Consider the following 22,412-nt stretch of genomic DNA (forward strand, 5'->3'; position numbering starts at 1 on the left):
ACCTTGCACTGCCCTACCATTAACTGGTTGTTAAAAATTGCACTTAATGAGAAGACAGCTCCATTTCTGGAGATGGGAGAGAGGACTGAGTGGGAAGGATTCACTAAACAGCTAAGGTGCATTTAAAACAGTCTTCCTGTTTGCAGGAGAACTGTATGGAACACCAGTAAGTGCTCTTCTCCAAGGCAAAACCCTGTATTATTTCAGCTTTGCAGAGAGAGATGAGAAGCCTTTTACGTGCTCACTCTCAGTGGACAACCTATAACTGTCAGCTTGTAAATCCTATTTTAAAGCTGCTCCTTCCCACTTGCAAACAAGAAGCAGATAGGTGAGATTCCTGAGTGACATGGGGTTTGGAAGCTGGGTTGCTCTCACACACATGGTGGGTGCTCACTTGCCCTGGGTGAGCAGGGGCAGAATATGGCAGAGGAATCTCTCATTTGCAAGAATCCTGGAAGACCTTCTGCTCTGCAGACCTTCCTCCAGTTAAATCCAAGGGAAGAGAAATCACATCTAGCCTAGAAACCATTGCCTAGGCTTTCTTATGAACATGCTAAAGGAGAGGAGGGAAAGAACTGCGTGTGACTGGACGATCTCCAGGCTGTACGTACACAGCTTGACTGTAATCTGAGCATAATGGGTGTCTTTTTCGAAGTGAAACTACTGCCAATGCTTACAGATTTCTGTTTGCAGTTTTATGGGGCAAGAGCTGCGGTCGATATTCTCACATAAAATGTAATACTATCATCATGTGCCAAAACGCTAACTGAAAAGATTCATTATTTTGTAATTTAATCCCTTATAAATTATATGGAGATCATATGTTGACTGACACTCACATCTGGTAGGACAGTTCTTGACTAATCTTTTTTTCCTAGGTCAGGTATACCACGTAAATGCTCTACGGTTTGTGTACAAATAACCAATTATGCATTCAGAGGGAGGAAAAGTAATTTTTCAGATGTTGGTAAAGCCAAGCTGGAAGGAGTGATGGTGGTAAAGGAAAAGTGGATTCATGGTTTTTCTGGCCAAGGTGCAGCTCAGTGTTCCTGCTCCCATCTGACAAAGGGCTGCTGTCAAACAGCACACACCGGAACTCTGAGTTTAAAAGCAAAAATCAAGTTAATTAGAAGTCAGTGCCTTTACCTATCTGAAGCTGAGAGACAGGACCCAGCAATCCTCTCAGATGTTAAACACACAGCATTTATCAGGGATTTCATTGCTCCCAGCCAGCTCTTTTCCTATTCCCAGTCCTCCATATGCCATTCATTGGCTGTGAGCTCACCACAAGCTTTGCAACTCATTTCCCAGCTGGAAAGCTGCCGTTCTGAAAGGCAATATCAAATGTCTCTGCCGAAACTCACCTTTGTGTATGCACACCTATGCAAAATGCCACGGCAGCCCCGGTGTTCATGGCAGATGTCATGACGGGAGGAAGCATTATTGTATTACAGACACCATGAAAGCCTGTTCTCCTGCAGTAGGCTTTTCTTAGTAACGTACCAGGGTGCTAAGTGCTTGTGGGACAGGGTAAGTCTTCACCAGCTTTGTAGAATCAGTGTTAACTACCCAGGCTCAAGTCTATGAAATGCAAGGGCAAGAAGGCAGCACAGGTCACATATAGAAGTTGTGTACTGGCTCCTTAGGTAAGTAAGAAAGGTGACAAGTTCCTGTGCTGGCTGCGCAAGCACACAGCTGCTCATCAGATAGCAAGGCTTTGTTCTTCCTAACCTTGCTCACTGCAGACCTGCTGCATGGATTCAGCCTCTAGGTCCTTCTACAAATATCCCTATAGTGCTTTTAGGAAGTTCTCCCTATGGTGCTGCATGGATGATGGAGTGAGACAGTCTGCTCGCTCTCCCTGCCCGCTACCCAGAAAGAACTGCTGTTAACCCAGAGAGGACTTCCCTCTGACAAAGAGCTGATGAAGGAAAAGGCGAACCTTATCATGCTGATAAGATTATGCAGCACTTCTGATGATCTTCTCAGAGGCTGGTCTCCCTGGAGAGCTTCTTTATAACACTCCATGTAATTCCCAATGGGTGGATTTGCTGTAAAGCAGGCAGGAAATTACCATCTCTGAAATGCTGTCTCAGAACAGGGACAGCAGTAACAGCAATTCCTGTGTGTGTCTACACAATGTACTATTCGAAGAAAGCAGGAGCTGGCTGCATGAAGGGGACCATCCTGCAGAAAGGGTCAAAAGAGCCATTTTGCCCTTCTCCATCCTTTTCTGCTGGTACCAGGCACCAAAAGCCAGGCTGAGCCTCCCTGCCAAAGGTTAACCTTGGGTGCAGGATAACCCCAAAGCTTTGCTGCATCCAAAACGACGGGCTGCAAACAGTTCTTTGGGTAGGATTTAAGAACAGAAACAAACCAGTCCTCATTTCAGTAAGCAGATTATGTTGCTCAGCATTAAAGAAAGAGGCAGAGCTATTCTTCATAAGATTAGAAGTCCAAGCCCTGGTTCCCCCACTAATGCTGGAAAAGCTGCAATTTTAACTTCAGAATGCTGACCTCAAGCTTACCCCTGAGAGCCCTGTCTGGGTACAAGCTGTGCGTTTGCTCTCTGTACTCCTAAGAACCATAACTCAAATCGCCCCAGGGATGCTGTGCAATGGAGATACTTTGTTTAGAAAAATCGGTTTGTGGAAGGTTCAAGATGATGCGCTCAAAAAGCCTAGAAATGAGGAAGACCTCCTCAAAACACGTTTTTTACTTCCCACAGCAGTGGTCAGAGATCCTTTTCTCTAGGTACTGATTCCAGCTGCTGGAATCTTCTGTTCCTGCTGGGGTGAGGGAAAAGGAGGTCAGCAAATATACAAACTTAAGCTTGTCATTAATAGAGGTTAAAATCACTGTCTTAAACCAGGTACATCTCACAACAAAGTGCTGTTGCTGGTTTTTTCTTTGGAAATTGTCACTTCCAAATGATGTTAACACTGCCTGTTCTTGGTTTTAATTCTTAAACTTCCACGCAAAACCAACAGGGCACTTGCACACCTAAAACACTGGGACAAGCAAAGAATCGGCTAGTTTCTCACTGGGATCACTGTGCATAAGTCTTTCCAGACCATTTAACTGCCCGGTACCTAAAGAAACCCTGTGCCAGCTTTTCTCTGCCTGGGAGATTTTGACCAATGTAAATAGAACTTAACACACGTTTTGCACTGTTTGCTCTTTCACGTATCTGCGTGCCTGTGTGTGCATGATGAAAAAGGAAAGTTTCCTCCAGACAAACCGGATGTGTGAATGTGTTCCTTTACTCTGACTTCTATGAATATACATAATAACTGGAATAATATTTGAAGTTTTTCGGTAGACCTCTTAAACTGCGCATACATCCAGCACACACGGAGAATGTCTTCGAAACCGTAAGCATGGGTAACTGGTTATTCCTTTTTCTTGTTTTATACAAATCCCTCAGCTTCTAAGGCAGTGCATCATTACCTCAATCATTAACCTCAGTCAGCTCTACAGTCATAGAATACGTTCTTGAAACTTATTCACTAGATCACCTCAGAATGAGCAACCTCAGACCACAACAGGCGGATAAGACCAAAGCAGCTGCCACTGAACCTAATCTATTCGTTTCCCAGGTTCCCATCTCCTTCTCCTGTACAGGACACCCAAGTCAAGCTGGGATGCTTGAAAGTGTCTTTAAGGCAGACGTCTTTAAGGGAAAACGAATATTACTTTCTAGACTTGGTGTTTTGGCTGTCACACATAATTTCAAATTCAGCCATGGCACAAAGCTTGTGTCACAATAACAGAATAAAATTGATCTTGAAATACCTTCTGACCACTGGAAGGACTGTGCTGCTTCCAAAGCTGGCACCAATCTGTGGTATATCTGGAAGTGAGATGGCAGAAAAGCCATCTCAGCGGAGGTGAGAGCTAAGATCTTACAAGGAGTTAGATCTCAACAAGCAGTCTGAGAACCATATAAGCAACACTGATTTAGCAGCTGATACACAGTGGAGGTGTTATTTCATATCCTAAATCAGCATTAGCTGCATTAGGGAGCTGTGGAAAGTGCTTTAAACAGAGGCACCCCACGGGACAGCGTAAGATCAGCATATTGAGATATCTAGGGTGGATAGCTTTTTGCTGCATGGATAGTTCCGGGTTGGGGAGCGTTTACAAATTTTACATAGGTCACACAAGCAAAAAGAAAAAAATCCTATGTTCTAACAGCGACTTCCTGTCATTATTAATGTTAGAAATTCTAGCGTGCACTCTCACTGTCCATTACAGCCTTGTGCAGAACGTGGCCGCTAATGCATTCACAACCTGGACTGAAAAATACCCAGCACAATAAAGCCTTGTGCAAGCACAAGGCAGGATTCAGCCAGGTCAGACGCTGGCCATGCTGTTCTGAGTAAGACAGATGTTTCAAGCAAGAGAATATTTTCTGTTATAAACAGCATGATCAGCACCCCTCACATAGAGCTTGAAGTTACAGTGGAGCTGAGATTCACTTATGCAACTGTAGAGTTACCAGAAGAGAAACAGCATTTCCTGCACATGAGCAGTATCAAGTACGCTAAATGACTTCTCAAGACCAGTATAAAGCTAGGCATATAACTACCTGACTGCAACCATACCCAGGAAGTAATATGAGAAGACCTTGATTCATTTTCGGATTTGTGTAGGAAGAGGGCTTAGATTTATTAAAGGACAGATTTCAGTCACAAGTCCAACAATCACATCCTGCTAAACATTCTTCTTGCTGTAATATCTGAAGAGGGCTGTTTCTGGTCCTTAGTCACACTGTTTTCACTGTTGGCAGTGGTCACTTGGCCTGTGTACAGTTAGGAGGCCACAGAGCAAGGGGCCAAGGGTTCTTATTAAAATTCCTCCACTAACCTAAAGATTTTGCATTACAAATTATGTACTTTTAAACACATCATCCCTCAGCATTGCTCATGAGAATAATTTTTTGTTTTCCAACCCCACTCCCACTTGCATGTGTGAAAAATACCTGTGCGATAGAGCCGTCCGAGCCCAAGAGAGAGGGGAATATTGGTAAGACCTGTTTGTCATGGCGTCAGTACAACCATAAACATGACTGTGGCTTGGCAGTTCAGATTCCTATCCTCTTCCCATATATATTACCTCATTATCACAAACTAGCATAGCAGCTAGGGATCACAGGGAGAAATGAGGATGGGGAGGTACCTGTAAGACACCGTCATGCAGCAGTCACTCAGGAATGAGTATTTATCCTACAACTCCCCCTAAACACTACTTATGCTGGTTAATTGTTATTCTCTGAAACCAAGGTTCAATTTCCCCTCTTTTTTCCAAGAGGGGAGGACAATGAAACTGATTTCAGAGGCTGCCACTCATTCTTCTCTCTGCACAACTCTCTGGCTCTTCCATTGCCCTTAAGCTATGCAGCAACTGCTTGTGAGGTCACATTGCCTACCAGATCACCACAACGATCTGATTTAAATATAACTCATCTTTCCACCACTTCCCCCCAAAATAGGGGTTTATTTTTAACCTGGATCACTTAGCTAGGTTCCCGTTAACAGCTCTATCCCATCAGCAGTTGTGCTGGCACAACTGAGGGGAGAGTGTCCATGGGAGTAAGGCAGCAGGATCTTCTAAAACCAACTTTGCAGCTCAGGTCAGTGCATCACCGAGTCCCTTTCCCAGAATAAAGGGGAGGTGTGTAGCAGAAGTAGATTTTGATTTCCATTAAGTCTTGAATACAACACCTGAACATTTAAACTCTCTAGCTGATAGGACTAGCATCTCAAAGCCGTCTCTTCCAAAGGCAGCATATCTGTAGTCCAGACCAGAATTATCAAAAGGATTCAAACACTGTTTCACTGTTCAGTATAGAAATGAAGCCATTACACACATTTACACTGCATAGCTAACTGGCTGCATGCATCCCCAGCAAACAATCAGAATGGTCTGGGCTGTAAAGGACCTTAAATATCATCTAGTTACACTCCTCCTTGAAAGCCTGAGTCATACTCCATTTTTACTTAGTTATCTTAACCTGTTCGGATTTGCTCTCCAGCTCTCATAACATCAGAGTACTTTCTGCTGATACAGCAACATGCTCTTGAAAAGAAATAAGCTATACTGCTAAAAGCATCCTTTGCAGCTATTGGGAAACCTGCAGCTGAGGAGGGACAGTTATCACTTCACTCCTGTTAGACAAAGCAGGACAGTTTGAGTGTGTGGATCAGCCAAAAAGACATAGAGGACGAAAAAAAGCTCGGGATAATCACTGTTGAGCAGCAAGAACAATTGCTCATGTTCTTGAATCCTTGTATGTGACAGACTGCTATGGCCCTGAGCCAGGCTTTGGCTGGTGTAAGAGCTGCAGAACTGGACATTCTGGCTATCTAGGGATTTTCAAGATCAGATGTGGATTTGTCTGACACCAAAACCTCAGACTTTGTGAAGGGCCCAAGGACATGCTACAGGGAGAAATTCACAACCAGTTCTTTAAAAACAAACTAAACAGTAAACAAACTCATAGCTACCAAACTGTGAACTCACAACAGACCCTTCAGTATATAAGCCATTGAAAGCTGAACCAATATAAGCTTGCCACAAGCAGAACTAAGCATCACACTGTGCTAGGCTACTACTAAAGTTTTTAATTGTACCTTCAGCCAAAACCATCTACCTTTTTCCCAGTTGATGAGACCTACAGCACAAGGTGCTATATTAGACTGAGAAACTTCATACTCATTTTAAGGGTCATGCTCGAGCATAATTCAGTGCTGACAGCAACAGTTTGTGTCCTCAGCGCCTGACCTGCTGCAAGACAGCAACGCCTGTGCACAGCAATGCAGAGGAGAAAGCTCACTCACAGGGGAACCAGCGCTCTGGATGACATGCCTGCTGGGCAAGGTGACAGGTCACTAGATCCAAACTCCTCTTGGTGACTGGGATAAACAGAAACAAGGGTCATAAATCTGGTTCCTTCTAAGTAACTTCCGAGTGGACTTGCAAGATGCCATAAGCCTGAAGAAACAACCCTCCCTGGGGTTATGGCTCTCTGCCTTCCAGCTCTGCCAACACAGACTGACATAGGCCTTACCACAAACCTGGCTGTGAGATACAGGAGGGCTCTAAGTGATGCACACCCTGTACTGCCCTGATGCAAGGCACAAAACCTCTGACCTGCTCCAGAGCATGTGGTAAGGCAAAACTCACCAGAGAAGCTGTAAGGTTCTCATCTCTATAGGTGATGGCCTGAAAGCATGCCCTCACTGTATTCCAGCCAGCATCCAACTGCACACAATGCTTTAAAGGCCAGAAGGGTAAGCAGCAAGCACAGCAAGGAGTCCAAGACAATCCTGTATGTATCTCAAGGAATTAATTTAATGACTTCTAGAAGAAGTAGCTTGTACTACAGAGGAAGGCAAGGATTTGAAAGGAAGGCTGAGAGAGACGAGCGAGGCTGTGTACTGAAATTAGAACATGAATTTTCCTAAATAAAATATGGACTTTAACCTTCCACAGGATTTGCATCCACGTGCCAAGCCGGCTAGATGCCAGCCAGCTCACACCTGAAATCCCTGTCCCTGCCCCAGTACAGCACTGTGTTCCAGGTTTAATAAATCCCAGCTCTTGGCAGAGATTGCTAGCCAAGGAACAGCGCTGAGCTAACATGTCCCTGTTCTCATTCAGGGCTTAGCTTGCATGATGCCAGCCTAGAGCATGAGCAGGGCCAGCCCATGCCAAATGCAACAGCACCCAGCTTCACTACATCAGGTGCTTTGCAAACAATTTTGCAATGCAATGTTTGGGGTTTTTTTTTATTACAAGCATGGTATTTTTTTTTCCAACCAGAACAAGCTAGGAATTAGTTTTGCAAGCAAGTTTTATCATTTTTCACATCTTTGACTGGAGGAGGAAAGAAAATCACAACCCGCTGCCAAAGCGATTCCTCCTTGCCCATGAGTCACTGGTTTGACTCAGCCTGGTGGGACACGAGCCATTTGACAACAATAGAAATCTGGCAGTTTGCATCTCAGAGTTAAACAAGCTCACAGGCCCTAAAAATAAGCCTGCTAAGCTGCTGAGGTCGTATTTTCCTACCAAATTTCCTGCCGAGCCGTTCCAACCATCATTTGACCACATACTACTTCATTGATAGACCTTCTTAGTTTATTGTAGGCAGAAAGATTTAATTAGTAAGTAAGGAAGCAGGGAATTCCTGTCGGTGGGTTTTTGGAAGGGTGGAGCAGGAGGGAAGAACAAATGAGACAAAGAATTATGAGCAATGTGCACATTTTCCTGGCATCAGCAGCACTTCAGAGTAAGCGATGCTATGAAACACACCTCCTTCCTCTGCGTGTGTCTGTCCTTTCCTTCCTTTCAATAAAGTGTGGTTTAAATAAAGAAACATCTGCACGAAACTCTGCAGCAGAGGACCACTAATCAGGCAAAGATAAATATAAGTATCTGGGGTGTGCACAGAGGCGGAGGATACCAAAGGTCATTGAGACAAATGGGTGCCAAGTCACTTGAGCTGCAGATTAGAATTGGCAAGGATTCCAGGGAGACCAGCGCCTGGCCCCAGCACTGGGAAAACGTGCTGGAGTACAGACACAGGCAGTGCTTACAGGAAAGTACTGAAGCACCACGGTACAGAAAGGACATCTCAGTAAAAAGGAAATGCTACAAGCAAATCTATGCAGCAGATGTATGGAACAAGTTCCTGATCACACACAGAAGTTTGTGGTGTGTGAGGTTCACAGCTACAGCTGAATCACCCTTTGGTTCAAGAGTGATTTATGTGTAGGATCTCTCAGAAGCAGGGCCTTTATTTCTCTATCTTTCTGTCTGTATTTAGGGAGAATCCAAAGCAAGAGTTGCATCCTGACAAGAGATTGTTTGGGACTCTTAACAGCTCTTTTCCCAGTCCCAGATGAAGGTGTTCTCTGGATGCTTTACAGAAAAGAAGGACATGGCCTCTACTCTTAAAGGATGTGCTCAATGCTTTCACAAGCAACAGTCTATATACAAACAGTTCAATCACCCCAGCCCATGCAGTGCTTCTCTAGCTGTATCATCTCACCATTAAAAACAATCTTTATCTGTTAACACTCATCACCACAACAGTCATCTCTATGCTTCAAACAGGAAATCTCAGCAAACACCACTTGGGGCTCCCAGCAAACAGGTTTCCAGCAGCCGCTGCTGGTTGGGTTTTCACATCTCTCTTCTGGGCTGCTCTTTCCCTTGCTATTCGGCTAAGTATTTCACCGGCGGAGATGGGTAACACAGGAGATTTAAAGCAGTTCCTCAGAAACCCAGCTTGCTTGCATAGCCCAAGCTCTAGCAGTACAATTTCATCTGGTAAGGCTAAGCACACAGTTGCAGCTGGAGCAAGCGAAGACCAATGGCTGGAACAGGATATATTTTTACTGGCTTTGTCTTTGGCTGCTACAGAAAGAAACCAAAGGACTCTATGCAATGAGCAGAGATCAAATTTACTCCTTTTTCTTGCAGAGTTTGAAGTGAAAGAGCATATTCCACAGCTGCACATCGCAGCTTTATAGCACACTAAGCCAGAACTGTGAGGTGCTTATCAAATAGAGTTAAGATCATGCAGCTCAAGGTCACATCTTGCTCTGCACAGGACAGCACAGTCTGAATGTGACCTCACTCCGTTGGAAAAGCCCTCTCATCTCAGTTACTTCACACCACTAAGGAAAATAATTCTTCTAAACGGTTCCTCTCCCCAGCCACTTCTGACATGATGAAGCTCCGTGGCACAGCATTTCACACATTCAGACCTCAAGAAGCAACTGGCTAAACACAAGTGACCACAGAGATTGCCAGGTAGCTTCTTAGTTTCTCAGGTTAAAAAAGCTGGTGGTAGACAGCAGGTTTCTGATTCACACTCTGTTCACACTGGGAGCATGAAAAGCCAATGAGGAAGGAAGCTCCATCCCCATATGGAAAACAGTGTTTCAACTAAGGAAACACAGGATAATTAAAATACAAAGGGGTGCAGACAATTCACAAGTTGAATGACTGTGTGTTAGCTAGCAAGCTCCACTGGTATTTTAGAGACTGTCCTAAAAAAGGCTGTTTATTCCCAGCACCATAGCAACCAAAAAAAATAGGTTTGGGTTAGCTCCTCTACTGCAGCCAGGCTTGCAGCCTTGTCTCCAGCAGGAAATCAGGGAAGGAATTTTGACTGCAAGTGATCAGTGCTGAAGATGTGTATTCAGATAAAGAGACTCCTCATCCAGTTCCTTTTGTTTCTTGATTCATAGTCAAACTGTAATCCTATGTGTATGGCCTGCAAGTTTGAATTACCATAGCAACTCTCCCTAACCTAGCTTCAGGATAGCAGAGAAAGCTGGCAAAGGGGAAAGGTCATTATTTAAATATCTTATTATCATTATTTTTAAAAGAAATTGATGCCAAACACACAAGAAAAACAAGGCTTATTTTTAAGCTTGATCTTTTTAGAAGTAAAGGCTCCTCCAATACAAAAACTCTTCACTTTAGTATCTGCAAATTCTTCATCTCCTCTCACTGTGTGGCCTACATAGCCATACGTCACTTAAAACACTGTTTCCTAACGGAAGGAGCAAGCTTTTGTATGAAGATGCAGGGCAAAAGAGCAAAGGATGCTTTATTTTCAGGGGTGTACACTTTGAAGAATCATGCAGAAATAGTCTTAGTCTTCTCTGCTGTAGTCCCTGATGTTGAAGTTATAATGTTGAAGTTGTCTTTTATAGGTACACTGATCAACAGAGGAAGAGGCAGGACAGATTGCTGACAGGGAAACTGATCTCCCTTGGGAGTCAGTCTGGGTTTTCTCCGTTGTCTGAAGAACTGCCATTTATACTTCTTACTTAGCAATATACAGAAAACCCACCAAGTGCACTGCACACCATTTCTGAGCGAGCACACCTTCTGGCTTCGGCTCAGAGCAGTGACACAGGACACGGGCAGGACTGATGCTGACCCCAAACACAACAACCTTCAGAGACCTCTGAAGCCATTCCCCCAGAGTCAAAGAGGGAGGGGGAAAGTCAGCCTTAAGAGAGCTCTCTGCTGAGCTGGCCCCAAGCTATTACAGACCTGGAAGAAGTGAGCCCTAGCTCAGGGGTCATGCCAAGAAGCCTGCTCCCCATATACTGTATTTCTGTATCAGAGCTGGAGCTGTTTGTACCGGGTGCTCTCCCCTGGCCACGGAAGTCAGACAGTTTTTCCTACAAGCGCAACAAAACCCTCAGACACCGAATTGTACAAGGTACAATTGTACAGCAAAACAAGGCTCAATGTCCAGAGCCTGCAGACTCCTGCACTTTGGACACCTGAAGCAGCAAACCACTGCCTGCACCAGCACAGGGGCTTCCTGCACAAGTGCTTCCACAGCCTCAATGCCAGCAGCATTGTCTTTCTCCTCCAAAAACTCAATACTTAAATCTAGCAGTGGGAACGAGGCAGCTGGGCGTTATTTGGCCGTGAATACCCAGGTGATCCTACCATAACCATCAATGTGCCTGGCCACAAGATGCTAAACCACTGCTGACACATACGATTTCATGTAAGAGCTTGAGACAGCAGCTGTCCAATTACTTCAGACTACCAAGAATTTCATTTATAGGCAATGTCATTATTTCTCTTTGGTTTTTGAAGGTCTGTTTCACATTTCAGGTGAGAACTGAGGTGGGGATATCTGCCCAGTACAGGGTGCAACACCATTCTTAAGCACACTCCCATGCGCCTTCCCCTGTTCTCTTACAGCCCCTGTGAGGGCTCATTAGACACCATGACAAACAAAACCAAAAGTATCCCACTCACAGCAAGACTCTAAAATATGAGACATCTTTTTCTTTCAGCTTGCATGAACAATAAGAATATGATCCACCCAAAAAGGAAGTTTGCATAGACAGCAGCTGAGTGCTGGCTGCTTACCTCTGATCCAAAGGCATGACTCAGCAAGCAGGGGGACATAACCACAGTGGTGATGCTGGCTGGTATCAGTGGGCAGACAATGCTCCCTGCTCTCTGTAGGACTGATGAGACAGGGTCAGGTATGGGCATCAGCCCAACACTTTTCTGTCTGTCATCTGAAGGGGTACCCTGCAAACAAATGTGCTCATTAGCTGCCTGCATTTGCGCACTTTGCCACACTGCAGGCAAGAGGTGTCGTCACCCGCTCTTAGGCAGGTCCTGCTCAGAGTCTTACACCACTTTTGAAGGTAAAATCAGCCCTAGTACTGGCTTTGCAGCCCTTGTATATCCACTTGGATATTATCTGGCAATTGGTGCTTCCCAAAAGCATCTCCTCAGCTTAAGCCGTTAGCTTGATTTTACCAGTTAAATGTATTATCCTGCACTAGGAGAATCAGAATTGAGGTGGGGATCAGCTAATATGAGTTGGTTAGATGGCTTGAATGCTTCTATCTAACTAAAAAGTAGAGGAGGTAGAGCTTGAAGTCATCCCATGACCCCAAGGGAACAGAAGGTGCAAGGAACAGAGATGAAAATGAGAGGTGCTAACACCTGGGAGAGAGACAGGAAAACAGAGATGGGCTTGGGCAAATAAAAAGAGGTAAAGCAAAACAGAACTTGTAGCAACTAGAGGGAAAGAGAGGGCTAGCTAGAGAGCAGACAAAGGGGCAGAAGGCAGAGGTGATGTAGAACAGATAGGAATGAAAAACAACATAAAGCATGAAATGGGAAGATCAGTTAAACAAGCATGAGTCACTTTTTTATAGCCCCCCCATCATGGGCTCAAATTCTCACAGGCACTACAAAGAAAATGTCCAGAGTCACTGATGTCATCAACTCCTACACCAAAGCTTCCCCGTCCAAAAAGGACCCACGCCACCAGCTCATCCTGTTTTCTTCTACAGAAATGGATGTGTGCTAGTGTAAGAAGGCAGGAAGAATAAACACACCGTTGCTAGTGCAACTTGCTCTTGAAACCCCCCAACCGCCTACAGTGACATTGGACTAAGGCATCAGGCAGCTGTCTCCTCACCACTACACACACATATGCAATAATTCCTAAATATTGGAATTATTAGGCATAAATAAAGGCACAAGACAAGAAGGGGGTTTCTGTTGAGCAGAACATCGCTGACCTGTTGGTACTACAGGTTTACATTTCAACCCGCCTCCCTCTCAAACTGACTGAAGCCTCAGACTCCCTGCAGTGGGTGCTCCGCAGGGCTTACACAGTGCTGTGGAAGGCAGATATTAATCACTATTTGAGTTGCTCTGCAGCCCCTCAGCGCCCAGGCTTTGCTCTGCACCTGAGCTCTCCCTGAGCAGCAGCACTGACACCAGTTTCTGCAAAATGCAGTTTTCTAGAGATGTGCTTGAGCCTGTTTGCTGTGCAGCAGCACAACCCCATCCTAACTGCGAGCTCCTCTCCATCCTGGACCTGTTGGGGAGCTCTGATGACCGGAGATGGGTAGCTGGGTGACTTGACACCCCCACTCCCAAACAAACTGCATTCTCCTTGCAGCTGTTCGAGATCCCCTCCCTAGCACCCAGCTCTTGCCTGTCCGTGTTTCCAAGGCTTTCTTTCTGCTTTCTGCCCAGCAAGGTGACAAGTCATAATTTCACTGGTACTATTTGAATACAGATCAGATTCTGATTTCACCACTCCCCCCAGGTATGTGCTGCAGTTTTCAGATGAGTTGAGCATCAACCTTAGATTTGGAAAAATACATATTTTCAGGGATGTCTTGTGCTTTACTGCAAATCACATAAGCTCGTGTTCCCTAAATGGTGTGCACTGTGGTATTTGATTTGCAGATTATACAGTTAGATAAGAAATTAATACTGAGCCTTAGAAATCAGGCGGACTGTTCCTGAGACCCCTTTTAGCAATGCCAGTAAGAAGCTTTTGGCAAAGTTCAATTAATACTTCTTTCCCACCAATGACACCTGGGAGCTGGCCAAGGATACAAGGAGCACTGATGCTCTGTCTGTCTTAATTCCCAGAACGCACAGGCGACTTTCTCCTCTCCCACCACCCTGCCGCAGGAACCCTGTGTCAATACACTCCACAGGAAACCTCTGGGCATGACTTGTGGTTATGCCCTTACTGTCATTAGGGCGAGGCCTCTGCAATTAACCTCTTCAGGGCTGAAAGCACTTTGCTAAGACTTGCTTCCAACATCCTTGGGTGCTCAGGACTTGGGCTGCCTCTCCCAAAGACAGCGCGGAACACACAAATTCCTGCTCTTCCCCCGCCTCCCCCAAAAGATAGTTCCCAGAACTCTGCTGGCCTGCCATACGTTTAAGTAAATCATTGTAAAAGTCTAGCCCTTAAAGGTGGTAAAGAATTCTTCTCAGTTTAACACATCTAATTATTTGGGTTCTGTGTACAAGGAGAGCATTCTCCTATGACAAATGTTTGCACCTACATGGTCAGTTCTCCTCCGGTGCTTAGGAAAGAGATGCTTTTCTCCTCTTTTACTCTCTGCCTTTGCACATGAAAAGCTGCCCAAGACACATCAGTCTTGTGCACCACTGAGCTTCCCTGACTCACAGAAGACATCCACAAACTTCCCTTTCATTAACATGCTGTTAATTAGAGTTAACATGTTTTAAATCCAGTAGTAGTTTACTTCCCCACACTTCTGTTAGAAGGCATTCTTCATACATATAGTTAGGTCCATACATGCATCCAGTGAGAAAATGCTCACACTTCTAAGCCTTGAATTTTACACGCTTCTGCCTCTTTCAGCCACCTTCATTTCTAGCTCCACATCTGGCTTGTGCATTTGTATCTTCTTTAAACTAAGCAAGTGATCTTTGGCTTTCCTGAAGGCAGTGCAGCCACATCTTTGGAGTGCAGTCCAGTACTGCTCAAGTTAACCGGGAGACTAAGCAAGCTAAGAAAGATAGCAAGGGCCGGAGGGAATAGCAAGTTTCCCACTATTTTCCCTGTAATCACTTGTTAGATACAGACTGATTGATAATTTAAGCCACCTATGCTCCAGAGAGCAGCTCCTTTTCGCATCTCCTACAGGCCAGAGCATCTCCTACATACTGCCCACACCACTTTCCAGAAAGCCTGAAAGAGTGAATACGAGATGCTCCCAAATTACATAAAATTGTTTGCTTGCCTTGCTGGACCAAACCCATTGTTCTACACAAGGGAATAGGTATGGATGGATTTGGTTGCTGCAAAAATAGGAAAAAAAAAAGAGCCATTGCTTGTGTTTTTCCTGTGTGACGTTCTCATTGTATTACAGATGAAACTTACGTACAAGCATAACAAGAGCAGTCAAATCAGGTGGTGCATCAAGGTAGAAACTGCATAGCATTTAGTGAAGAGCACAAATACAGTTCTAAGAAATCACCTTTCAGGGTAAAAACCTCTGTTGTAACAAACTGATGTCAGTGTTAGGGGGTGTTAATTGAAGTCTGGTCCCAGACCATACTCTCAAATGCAGTAATGGCAAAAGATAAACAACGTGGAACAAAGCACACAATAACTCAAGGTTACAGAACCTGTGCGCAAACCCGCTTTACGCCAGGCAGGAAGCTGAAAGAGGAGCCCCAGCAGCACCAGAGGGCAGCCGTGGGACACCATAGGAAGATGATGTGTTTTACCAATTCCTGTGGGCCTCTAACATCGGAAAGAGTCACCTTCCATAAATTCATCTGGCCATGAAAACAGACGGTGTCTTTGAAGGAAAAAGATTGTTGCCACCCACATGACCCCTGCAAGTAGAGGAAACATAAGGAAAAGAGAAATTCATAAGGGCCCTTCAACACCAGCTCAGCTAAAGCTGCTTGTCCAAACTAGCTCGAGACACTCCAAATCCTCTTCCATGTATTCGTAGCAAGACTTTATCCCCCTACAGATTTACCTACCAGTAGAATCCCAAACCGGTGTTGACTAGGCAAGGGAAGCACCATCTTGCACAAAACACATTATAATTCAAAGCAGTACGACACAACAGCAGGAGAAAATTCAGTATTAGGAATAACGGCAGAACTGAATTAAAGGGGAAGAGTAAGGAATGGATTTCAGTTTTGTAAAGGAAAGGACTATGAGATGACATTGGGTTTGTGGCACGGGGGAATAAATATTTCTTCTATCTCTTACAAGCAACCGTAAAGAAAAATTATCCTAATGCCTAAAGCATGTGCCGCCATCCTGCGTTCAGAAAGGAAAATACAAGAGGAGGAACTGACCCAAGCAGCTCGGTGGAACACCTCTGCTTTGCGGGATCCTCAAGCCATCACAGGACATCAGCTACTCCTAACCATTAGTGTTCCGTTCCTATTTACTGCTCCAAGCAGCTTAGTTCTTTCAGCCAAATAAGGTCTAAAATACCCCTGTAGAAATAAGGTTTCTTCCTGACAACACTGCACATACTTCTTCAATGTCCTTACTGGCGTGCAGTAAGACACTCACCCCTCAATAGGTACCAAGATAATCTAGAGGATGGCGAGAGAAGAAGGAAAACAAACCAAAAAGCAGTAGTCTAAATCAAACTATTGAACCAGCTGACACAAGCTTGCCCTCTCCTCCCTTCCCCATCCTGGTTCAGACCTGGGGACACAGCTCAGGTGCAAAACAGACCCCAGCTGTGCCTGTTTTCTAGCTTTCCAGCCACTTCCACCACCTTACATCCTTGTCATGAGAAACTGCTCACAGACTATCAAGTTACCCTCGAAACTGCGATTCAGAGTCACCCTTTGGCAATAACACCCCTTGGTATTGCCAAGGTAGAGCCACAGTTCTGCAGACAACAAATGCTTGCAAATAGCAGTGTGAGGCTCTAGAAATACACATATGAGTGTGCTTTTTGGTGACTTGATTACCCCCCAGACCAGAGCACCATTGCATGAGAGGGAATGTGGTCATTACAGCAATTTTTTCAAACAATTATATATATATATATATATAATATATATATATATAAAGACTTATCACAACAAGATGGGCCAAAACTGTTACCCAAGAAGATCAAACTACTGATTACTTCCTAACTGCATAGTTGATCAGGAATATTGCTAGCAGAGAATCTGAAAGACCCTCAGCTTCCCATGAGAAGCTGATGTGAAACTGGCTGACCTTCAGAGCAGGCACAGATGAAGTGGTTAAAAATAAAGAAAAGGACCACCTGTTGGAGTGTAAACTCAATCCAAGCTATTTCTCCTTTGAGGTTTATGAGAACAAAGCTCTTTTTGCTCCCCACTTTCACACCTCTTAGAAAGTTATTTAATTCCAAATTGAAAGCACTGGTGCTTTGCTTGGACCCACAGTAACGTCACTGCCAGATGGCAGGTTTTCCTTTTCTAATGAGCACCTCTGAGCACTGACACAGCTCACTTCCCCCCTGTTGCTCTGCTCATGCACATGTTCAAGTGCTTTTGCAGTTTACTGGAAACTGAAAGGACAACATCAGCTTGCGTGGCTCTTTCCAGGGAATCAGGGGCTAAAGGTCAGCGACCGAAAATATGAAGGCGGATGTTCAGGATAGAAGTCTGGGGGATAACTTAGAATCACAGAATAGTTAGTGTTGGAAAGGACCTTAAGATCATCCAATTCCAACTCACCTCCCATGGGCAGGGACACCTCACACTAAACCATCCCACCCAAGGTTCTGTCCAACCTGGCCTTGAACACTGCCAGGGATGGAGCACTCACAACCTCCCTGGGCAACCCATTCCAGTGCCTCACCACCCTTACAGTAAAGAACTTCCTCCTTATACCCAATCTAAACTTCTCCTGTTTAAGTTTTAACCTGTTACCCCTTGTCCTGTCACTACAGTCCCTGATGAAGAGTCCCTCCCCAGCATCCCTATAGGCCCCCTTCAGGTACTGGAAGGCTGCTATGAGGTCTCCATGCAGCCTTCTCCAGGCTGAACAGCCCCAACTTCCTCAGCCTGTCTTCATACGGGAGGTGCTCCAGCATCATCCTTGTGGCCTTCTCTGGGCTTGTTCCAACAGTTCCATGTCCTTTTTATGTTGAGGACACCAGAACTGCACACAATGGTCCAGGCGAGGCCTCACAAGAGCAGAGCAGAGGGGCAGGATCACCTCCTTCGACCTGCTGGTCACGCTCCTTTTGATGCAGCCCAGGATACGGTTGGTTTCTGGGCTGCGAGCGCACACTGAAGCCGGCTCATGTTCATTTTCTCATCGACCAGCACCCCCAAGTCCTTCTCTGCAGGGCTGCTCTGAATCTCTTCTTTGCCCAATCTGTAGCTGTGCCTGGGATTGCTCCGACCCAGGTGTAGGACCCTGCACTTGTCATGGTTGAACTTCATAAGGTTGGCATCAGCCCACCTCACAAGCATGTCGAGGTCCCTCTGGATGGCATCCCTTCCCTCCAGCGTATCAACTGGACCACACAGCTTGGTGTCATTGGCAAACTTGCTGAGTGTGCACTGAACCCCACTGTCCATGTCAGCGACAAAGCTGTTGACTTGTGTTCGGATGTTCAGAGACAGGTCAGTTACTTATTAACATCAACTAATTGTTAAGTTTTCTGTTTGTGAGGTTATCCAGAGATGAGGTGCAGAGGGATAATAGCAGAGAATGAAGGACAGTTCTCTAGGAAACATTAAAAAGTCAGGAAGATGTGTTCTAAAAAAAAGGAACAGAGACCAGAAAACCCAGCAAACTACAGATATCTGGCCAAGAGAAGACAGAACCGTGGATTTGTATTAACCCAGAGAAGGGAATTGCTAAATACAACACCACAGTTTCTGAGGGAAGAAAAATCAGATGTACATTGGAGAAGTGCAATGGCATTCTTGCCACATATACACATGACCAGAAAAAGGGCACGGGATGAAAGGCTGTCAGGCTGGATGGACCATGCAACATAAGGAAGAAGCAAAAGCGCAAGATGAATCATTGAGGTCATGGCAGGTAAGAGGAGGAGACTGCGAAGAGAAGACAAAGAAAGATGAGCTGACCCTGGAGAAGCTGGTGAGCAAAGATCTTCATCGGGGTGGAGAAGAGGAGAAAAGGCACAGGGTGTAGAGGTGTGTGAAGCAAAAGCAAAGGATGTGGAAATGGACATAGCCAAAGGCAGGAACAGTCCTCCAGAGCCTGGAGGACACTGACATCTGAATAGGCTGTGAGGGATGAAGACTCTTCTAGACACAAAAATTTCAGAGATGGAAAAGGTAGGAGAGAGGTAAAGAAAACTAAGCAGGAAATGGATTAAATAAGAGCCAGGTTGCAAGAAATAGTCATGGAAACAAGCGAGCATGGGAAGTGTAAAGATAAAGAAGGTGGATCTACCTGCTTAAGAAAAAGTGTTCAGAACTGATGAGGGTGAGGAGACACAAGTACTGATGAGAAAGAAATGGGAACAGAGAGGGGGTTTTTACAAGGGTTGTAGGGAAGCTGAGTGAGAGAAGGAAAGCAGAAAAGCAGATGATGGTTATTGTCAGGACAGTTGCGCAAAGGGAGAATGTAGGGCAGATGTGATGCACAGGGCTGCTGTGCTTCTGTGAACAGATGAGATCTGACAAGGAACAAGTGCTTGCCACAGCACCCACCCTGTGCAGCAGCAACCTGTGGGTTCCCTCACATACCCTGCAAGTCCACAAGGTCCTGGTGTGGTCACAGCTCCCAGGACCAAGAGGTGCCTGAGGGCCAAGCCTCCTGAAATGGTGTGCTGCCCCTGCGTGTGCAGGAAGAAGGACAGCAACTCTGCCGTCATGTCCTCTATTTCCAAAGCTAACGGCACTTGGCAGCCCTCCTTGGGCACTCCCTCTTGTGAGGCATCCCCAGGGACACCCTGGAGCAGCAAGGAGGTGCTGCGCCAGCAACTGTAGAGGTCTTGTTATTGCTGCCCACCTAGCTTTATTTGTAATGAAAGAAAAAAAGCCCAGCAGCCACACAGAGAAAGAAAAGAAGGGAGAATGAAGCAACAGGAAGGTGAAGCGCTTGCAGAAGTGAATCTTTGCTTAAAACATTTGGGCATGTCTTTACTGTGAAAATAAAGTTTGGTTTGATGGAAGCTTTTGTCAGAGGAAAAGTGCTTTGTAGCAAAATTTCATGAGGTTCTTTGTCTCAAAGAAACATCTTTTCCTCATTTCAGATTTTGTCGAGAACAACGAAACCATCTTCTGCTCTCCCTCCACCTACAGAAGGTTTTTTGTCCATTTTCGTTACGGCCAGAAAACATTTAAACCTCATTTTAAATAACCTTAAGTGCTTTCAGAAATTAGCAGTTTCTTACACTGGTGCACATACAATGTGTTTCCAACTCCACATCCTTAGACTTCTGCACAAACTATTCAAGACAGGGTCCAGACTTTAACAGCACATTTTCAAAGTTTTATATGTATGAATTCCTTCATTGCATTGAGTTTCAATAGGAGATACTTTATAGCCTGGGGCAAATAACTGCTTAGAGAAATTTTACTATCCGAAGTGGAACTGAAGCTTATTGTTACAAACAGCCACATAATTAGCTTAAAAGGGACATAAATCTTCACAAAGTCAAGTTCCTTCCTGCTCTGAACGCACATTTTCAGCAAGGGAAAGTCCATTTTGCTAGAGCTTGAAGCTGAAAAATAAGTTTAAAATAGCAAATAAGCCCAAGAAGCTAATAAGAAATAGTTATAAAATCATTTACCCTGTAAAAACAATTGCCTGAAATTGAAATTAACTCCACAGCCATGTCTTCCAGGGAGCAAGAAATGGGTTGGAGAGGCTGGCAGGGAAGAAGGGGGGAACTACGTGGCCCCATTGCCAGGGGTTTCATAGTCACAAGAGGAAGAAAAAGCAATTCAGCAGTTGGAAAGGCTCTAGACTCAAGGAGAAGGGGCCCAGCTCCTGCTTTGACCTTTATGCCAGGTGTGCCAGGCAAGATCCAACAAGGATTTTGACAGCTCATTTAAGTGAAATTCAAGCACTTACATCCCAAGCTGACATCCTGCACTTTCTCATGCTTCCGTCTGAGCTCTGTAGGTATATCTGATCTCAGCCTTTTCATGGCTCCAGACACCCCACATGGGTCACAACTTGCATAAGCTTAGGTGCTAATTCATCATCTTGACTTCCATTTAGTCACTGGAGAAAAACAGACACTCACAATAGCAAAGTTTAGCTTCTCCTAGAAGTGGTATCTAAAACAATCACACCCTAACCATGCCCATTTCTTCTTGGTAACTAAGGAGGAGCCCAGCATGAGTGGCTCACAGCATAGGGCTTGCTTGTGTCCCAACAAGATCCTTACAGAATCTCTGGAGAAGCTGAACACAACAGATACCCTCCTTTTATACCCTCTGGATAGCAAAATCTAACAGACCTGCATTACAGGCAGCATCTTCTTTAAAAACAGAAGTAAAGACAGTCCCTGGGCTCACTGCTCCTTGCGAGCTCAGCTCAGGCTGCTTCCTGCACATAACCCTGGCACATAATCCCATTTCAAGATGCTTTATTTTTCCCTGGGAAAATGAGAGAAGCACCTGATTGAGTTCTGCACCCTCTCCAAAACCTAAAATTGACTACCCTAACACAGACCCTGAAACCTACAAGTCCTTCATTTGTTCCAACTACCTGCTATTCAAGCATTCTTAGGAAGTTATGCACAACATCAGATTGACAGGAGACCGTCAGGGAGCATGAGGGTGGCTGCTCCCTAAAGGCAGAGAACCTGGGAGCCAAGGGTGATCCCAGCACAGGCAGTGCTGGGATCCCAGTGCCCTTATCCAGTAGATGCAGCCCCTGCCCAAGGAAGTCCCATTAACAGTCCCAGCCAGGGCACGCACATGGCCAGGTTCAGTGTCCATATAGTTATTCCAAACAGAGACAAAGGGAAGCAGAGCCAGGGCTGGAGACCAAGCTGCAACAAGGCTTCAAAACCTCCCCTTCCATAGCCAGGCTGCAAGCAAACTGCAGTGTGCATCCCCAGAGACAAATTACCTGTACTTCTGAGGTCCATCCCAGAGGCAAGCCCAGAGATAGTTATGCTCACACTAAGGTGAAAAAGGCACTAAGGGCCCAAGCCTGAGCTTAAATAGAGCCATTTGCAGGTGTGGGGAGCCCCAGGTGAGACTGCTCAGGGCCACTAAGGGTATTGACTAGCAAAGATTTAGTAAGTGGGGGCAGCAGCTGCCACACATCACTGCTATGATGTTGTTGTCTGTCGAGTCCTGCAGCCTTCCGGACTTTTGTACAAGATACCGAGTCGCTCACACAAGCTTCCTGTAGTGGCCCCCTAAAACACCTTCTTCCTTTTCCAGTAAACCAAAGCTCTGCACAGCAAAGGCCTCTTTCCTCTCTTCACCACCACTGTAACTGCTGAGTGCAGTGTGGGAACGTGCTCTTGTGAATCCAGGACTGACTTTCTCAACAGATCTCTACCGGCTTCCTCTGAGCACAAAGGCAGGATGTGCCTGGTGATGGTCTTCACCTCCCATCCCTCCTGCCCTGCGTCATGCCTACATGCATGCTG

The 22,412-nt window shown here is 45.3% G+C and overlaps 1 long non-coding RNA gene across 1 annotated transcript; it reads right to left on the reverse strand.

Moving 5' to 3' along the window:
• Positions 1–421: 421 nt before the first annotated feature.
• Positions 422–21,935, reverse strand: LOC136019554 (uncharacterized). The gene is made up of 4 exons (XR_010614945.1): positions 21,881–21,935; positions 11,923–12,090; positions 1,943–2,051; positions 422–1,098 (listed from the first exon to the last, which is right to left on the reverse strand). It is a non-coding gene; the product is annotated as an uncharacterized LOC136019554 (long non-coding RNA).
• Between the last annotated feature and the right edge of the window lie 477 nt (positions 21,936–22,412).

This window comes from Lathamus discolor, chromosome 9 (genome assembly GCF_037157495.1).
Source record: "Lathamus discolor isolate bLatDis1 chromosome 9, bLatDis1.hap1, whole genome shotgun sequence".
NCBI lineage: Eukaryota > Metazoa > Chordata > Aves > Psittaciformes > Psittacidae > Lathamus > Lathamus discolor.